This window comes from Oryza sativa, chromosome 6 (assembly GCF_034140825.1).
Source record: "Oryza sativa Japonica Group chromosome 6, ASM3414082v1".
NCBI classification, from domain to species: domain Eukaryota; kingdom Viridiplantae; phylum Streptophyta; class Magnoliopsida; order Poales; family Poaceae; genus Oryza; species Oryza sativa.
In genome coordinates, this window is record NC_089040.1 from 12,922,399 (window position 1) to 12,928,830 (window position 6,432).

General features: G+C 41.0%; 1 long non-coding RNA gene across 1 annotated transcript; it reads left to right on the forward strand.

Annotated features, from left to right (window-relative positions):
• Nucleotides 1-1,046: 1,046 nt before the first annotated feature.
• On the forward strand, nt 1,047-3,047 carry LOC107281360 (uncharacterized). Its single transcript, XR_001546674.3, has 3 exons — nt 1,047-1,745; nt 2,438-2,519; nt 2,621-3,047. It is a non-coding gene; the product is annotated as an uncharacterized lncRNA (long non-coding RNA).
• Nucleotides 3,048-6,432: the final 3,385 nt, after the last annotated feature.

Sequence of the window (6,432 nt, forward strand, 5' to 3'; positions counted from 1 at the left end):
GTAGTTTTTAATCCATATATAACTCATTCCATATTTAATGTACAAACGGGTGCCCGTTAAACCCAACACCTAGAATGATCAAACAGATATGGATTAGATCCAACGGCAGCTAGCTTTGGAGCCGATACACCGTGGAGTCCCATATGGCTGTCCTATATATATAGAACTACTATGTGGCACCTTAGGTGCTATGTAGCTTCGTGGCACTTCTCACATTATCTTCCTGACCCTCACCCGAAGCATGTGGAAATTTCTGTTCAGTTCAGATATTAGTAGGAAAATTCTATAAGATAGGTGGTTAATTGTGCCCGAATTGATCATGTGAATGAATTGGTGAGAAAGAATCCGGTGGTGGGCACTTTGTTGTATTTTAGTGATCATAATAAAAATCGACAATATCACAACTCAGCAGAAAATCAGTACTATAACTGAAATTGGCAGGGGAATGCATGGATCGAGCTAATATGGTTTTGGGCAAAGCTCCTCACCTTTCTATTACTGAAATCTTGTGATTGTATTCTAGAGGGTATAGGTGTATTGCTATTTAATTTCCTGAGCTACACATGTTGGTGAGCAATTTTCGTTTTCATTGGTGAATTATAAATCTTGGTTGTGTGTTATTGTATATGGTATTGTGCCCATACCATATTTACATGTTTGAAAATTTTGATTTTGGATTTGAACTGTGGCGTTTGAAATTGTAAATTTAACTATGGTTAAATTATACGTGTTAGAAATATTTATGTTTAATTATTGTGGTATTAAACATAGTGTAAACATGAATTGCATGTTAAAATAAAAGAGAAACATGAGTAGGGGCTATGAAATAGGGGCTATTGCTATAGTTGGAGGTATTTTTTTGGTCCTTGGGAGATGGGGGCAGCCCTCATTTAACTTTTAGGGGCTTTAAAATAAGGCCTATTGCTGAAGATGTGCTACTTAATTGGTAGCGCCCCATGGTAGCCCACCAGCGATTCCACGTGGATTTTAATCCCCTGCCCACCGTCTTCCCGAAACCCACCCTCATGGTGCACAGAGTGATTTTTTTACTCCCTGGCCATCACTCCCCGAACCAAGTAAATTTTTTACTTTCTCGTCTTTCTACCGATTTATTACCCTAAACATTCACATTCTCTCTCCAATCCCCATATTTCCCGTTTTCTCAGATCATCTCTCCCCATCGGGGACGGAGGAGAGCCGATCCGGAGATGCCTCACGAGGGGGACGACGACCTGGGTTCTCCATCGAGCTGGGATGGCACCGGTGTTGGCGAGGTGAACCAGGCGGCAGCGGCAGATCAGAGTCACGGCGATATTCGGGGCCGCCGACGCGGTTGAGGCTGCCCTGGCGCCGTCCGCTGCCTCTCTATCGCTGAATTCCATCCCCGACGACGGAGTTCCCCTTACTTGAGCGAGATCGACAGCTGAGTATTTACGATCCATCCCATCGACGGATCTACGAGAGCATTGCCAGAATCCTCTTCTGCTCCTTGCGTGTCGGTGGTGGGTAGAGAGTGACAGCACCAGCGTTGTTTGAAGCATGGATGGTGGCGGCATACTGGGAGGAGGTAGCGGATTTGGAGGTCCGGCGGGTCGTTCTCCCTCCCCTGAAGCCAGCCACGCCTCCACCACTAGGCAGTGGAGGATGTTAGCAAGATGTCACTGTCATCGTGCGTGGCAGGTCGGCGCCGCCAAGGAATGCAGGAGGTCGTTGCAGTGGCAGTAGTCGATTTTAATAGATTTCAGGTACAATTCGTCGGTTCCTCTCAATTAGTAATGTGTCCGATCATATCAGGCGTCCTTTCTGTATTGGATCGCCCCATCGTTTTGATACTGGATGAGCTATGTTGGCTGTGGGGATGCAATTTTGCTACGATTGAGTAGGAACAACTGATTAATCCTAAAATATAACACATTACAAATTGTCTGGTTGATGGCTTCGTTGGTACTTTAAGTGTGTGACTAGCTGACTAGCTTCTGAAAACAATAGAAGTAGGATGATCTGTAGCTGTGCGTATGCGGTCTAGAGTCACATAGGTGCTGCATTCTCTGACAAATGAGTGGCTTTGGTAATCCAGGACTGGTGTTTTTCTATTAGTACCAATTTGGTCTATTTGATTAGTACTAATTTGTATGCAGTGTACAAGAATATGTTTTCTGTAATAATTCTGACCGAATGCTGCAATGAAGTTGCTCTCTTGTCCCAAATGTCATTTAGATGATAACTGAATATATATGATCCTTGGTAGGAGTATGTGCTTTTAACTTTGTAACTCTCAGCACATGGTCAACAACTCATAATCCTCATGATCAACGTTTTGCCACTCACCCCTAATATATATGCACCGCCAAATCCCCATTTAGATATTCCCTTATACTATGAGTCAATCCACTGAGGCCTGCCTACTCATAGTGCATGGTAAATTGTGGTCTTGCAGGAGCACATTGTAACCCAGTGGATTAGAGGATGATGAAGTGTGTCATGTGGTGACCTGGGAAACATTGTTGCTGATGCCGGAGGTTTAGCTATTGACAATCATTAATAGCGCACTTTCGATGGTTTTTACTACACTAATCTTTTCAGGGATTGCTGATTTTATGGTGTGCATGTTTAATTTCAGCCATGCTTGATCCTGGGCTGCCCATCCCGACACTGTGGCTGCACAATCCTGTTCTACGTTGCTTGGTTGGTTGAATGGTTGGCGAGCCAGCTGCCTCCACTACAACCTTCGTCCGCCTCCCAGCTGCCCCCATGATGGATCCTGCGATGAAGAGGAGGATCCACTTATCTGAATTTATTTGATGATTTTTGTTGTGTTTATACCCTTTGTTTTATTTTTTTTTACTCCTGTGTGTTTAGCATGTAATTCGTTTATTGTATAGTATGTGTCTGAATGATTTTTTTGAGTGTTTCTGCTCCTTTGTAATTTTTTTACTCCTATACGTTTAAGCATTATAATCCGTTTATTGTATAGTATGGGTCTGAATGTAACAAAGTGTGTAAAAAATTATTGTTTGTATATGTATGGGTAAAGAAATTACTATCAATTCTGTCCTACTAAAACAAAGTAAATATTTGTTAGTAAAAAAGTTACTTATAATAGAGGCTACAAGGCTACAAGAGGCATACCAAAGTTAGGCCGAGACAGAAGAAGTGGTAATGTAGTTAACTAGGGGAAACATATAGTTTTTTTTTTACTTAAAGGGGAAACATATAGGTCAAATTTCATGTGTCCTATAAAGCTGAAAACTAATGTACTATACACAAATAGACATCTGAAATTTACCCAAGATATAAAAGTTAAATTTTTTATTCTCATATTTATTCATGAGTAATTATTTTACTGGGAGTAAAAAATTTACTCCTAATGACGTGGACAAATCTCTAATATAAATGTATTCTCCTGTAGTTTCTATATATATGGTATATTTTCATAGTTAACTAATGGTACAAGTTACTGGGAGTAAAAAAATTACTCCTAATGACGTGGACAAATCTCTAACATAAATGTATCCTCCTGTAGTTTCTATGTATACGGTATATTTTCATAGTTAACTAATGGTACAAGTTACTGGGAGTAAAAAAATTTACTTCTGATAAAGTGGACAAATCTCTAACATAAATATATCCTCCTATATTTCCTATGTACGAGTATATGGTATATTTTCATAGCTAACTAATGGTACAAGTTAACTGGCAGTGTAACTGTCCAGTGAATACGACAAATTAAATGATAGTGTAGTGTGGAGGTGAATAATATCTAACGGGTAGTAATTTATTAACTCATGGGCTAACAGATTGTTGTAGGATAGAAAGTAACTTTTTAACTCACGGTATAACAAGATTAGGGGGAATAACAAGGATACACTTTTTACTACTCGAACGTGAGGGAGAGAAAAGTGGGGGTGACCTGTTGCGCCAAAGTCAACAAAAACGGTGGGAGGGCGCTCGGGATCGGGAAAAACGGAAAAGCCGGAGGCTCGCTGTGGTCAGAGGCGCTGTGTGTGTATATATATACATACACGTAGTGTGTCCGTGCTAACGCTACGGTGACAATTAATATTGCAAATGAAACAATGACAGTGATACAATATGCTTGGACAATGGTACATAAAACATATAGCTAAGCTAAAAAAACGATAAAGAGCTATTAGAAAAATATCAATCAATATGTATCCACAACATCATCTAGGAACAAACTTTGCTATAAAGTACATGTGTTGCTCCTATCAAATACACAAAATAATAAATATCTAAAGTTAGCTCGACTTAAACCATCCATTTCGCTTCATATGGTCCTGATTATCTGGACAAGGCTGCAAAACAACCAAAATGTATATTGTCACTCTAGTTATTATTTGTATTTAGACAAAAAAAAGAATATTGTCCATTTCTTACTTGAAGATAAAGTGCTGATGTGGCATATGCCACGCGGACGTGACGTGACATAATATTAAATGATAAATGGGACTCACTTAAAAATTTTCCTTTTCCTTTTTCTTTTTCTTTTCCTTCTTCTCATTCTCATTCTTCTCTTTTTTTTTCCCTTTATACTCCTTTCTCTATCTACAATTGTAGGCCACCGCTGCACGGGGTGCTCGGGTCACAGAGAAAGGAGAAAAAAAGAAAAAAGAGAGAGAAAAATGAGAAGAAAAGAAGAAAAAAGGAAAATGAATTTTAAGTCGGTCCCATTTGTCAGTCAAGATAATGCCATGTCACGTCTGTGCTTGTGGCATACCACGTCAACACCACATAGGATCTTAGAGGGGCTATGACAAAATGGGACCTAGGCGACACTTTGACAAATTCTGGGATTTGGATCTGCATTTTTAGAGTTTAGGGACTTAGATAAAACACCCCTACAAGTTTAAGAACCACATGTGCACTTTACTCTTTTACATTTTACATTTATAAAGTGTGGTAAATGAGCAAACTATGATGACTCTCCGATGTCTCAAATCAAAGTTGTAGCTATATATATACAAAACACATTGTGGCTTGAGGCACTTTTCTGTTGCATTGGAAGACAGATAGCAATCAAAGCAGAATACTGGAAAATAGGAATTAGATCTTCCTAGTCTAGTAAAACCTTCACATTTGAAACCTACTACACACTCATACTTGAGTCTAGTTGAAGGTTCAGACGTTCAGCTATCTTGAAAATAAACAATCTGAAGTGAGCTTTATGAAAGCTACACTCATATGTTACCTGGGAATTTATCTAACAGTTGTAAATATTGTACCACACATATTAGTCCAACAAATAGGGGAAATTCATATATTTGTCAATTAAATATTGACGGAAAGAATCAGATGTTTTTCACTGTGCCATACAGCATATCTCGGAAAGCCAAGGAGACAGAAATATACCTTACCTTTCAAAAAATCATCATCCTCATTCTTCAGAAGATATGTTAGCATTGGAGTTATTAGTATCCATGGAGCCCTCCACATAAAGCCTAGACTTGTATGCATTTTTATGTGGAGGCCATCAATCCATGTCTGATCAACAAAAGAAATTATTAGTCAGATCCGAAACACCGAAAACAATGGTGATCTGGCGGCGACATTGAAACTTCAGTTAAGTCTGAAGACCTGAAACAGCGAAACAATTCATAGTTGAACTCCCGATTGATTTGTTAAACTATCCTAGACTCAATTGGGTAAATTATTAAATTGGATTGAATACAAGATTGGTTGCAGGACATTGAGTCAAAGTACTGAAACATTTGTAAAATCAAAATTGTAATCAGAAAACCTAAACAGATGCATACACTTCCCTGTGATGTCACAGTAGTAGTTGCATGCCCATTTGTAATTGGATTGATCCTGTCCAAACCGGTTCTCCTTCTCCATCATCTAGGCCCGCTTGCTCTGTGGCAACGGGAGGAATTCCACTCATTAGAACCTAAACCCACGAAATACAGAGCTAAAAACTGAAACAGCACTTCCATCTATCAGAACACTAAATCCACGAAGGAGAGCTAAACACTGAAAATGCAGTTAGGATTGATGTGTTTCACCTTTACTTTTCTGCACATGCAGGATGACACCCCATAAAAAGAACCAAACGCTGATCCATCGTGCTTGCCCATTGAGGACGGCTAGATGAGACTCCGGGCAACGGTGATATGACGGCGCGGATTGGGGGAGGCGTGGAGGCGGGCGATCAGGCGGAGATCGGGGGCGGCAAGGGCGCGGAGGAGATCGGCGAGGAAGGCGTCGCTAGTGACGCCGGCGGGAGAGATCGTCGCGGACTGGTGGACGACCTGGTGAGAGATGAGAGCGGCCGGTGATGGTTAAGGGAGGGATGAGAGCGCGCGGAGGAGATTTGCGAGGGCGGCGGCGAGGGAGCGTCTGGAGAGGCGGCCGACGGCCGTGGCTGCCGAGGAGGCGATGCGGTGGTGAGGTGAGGAGGCGACGCCGGGAGGA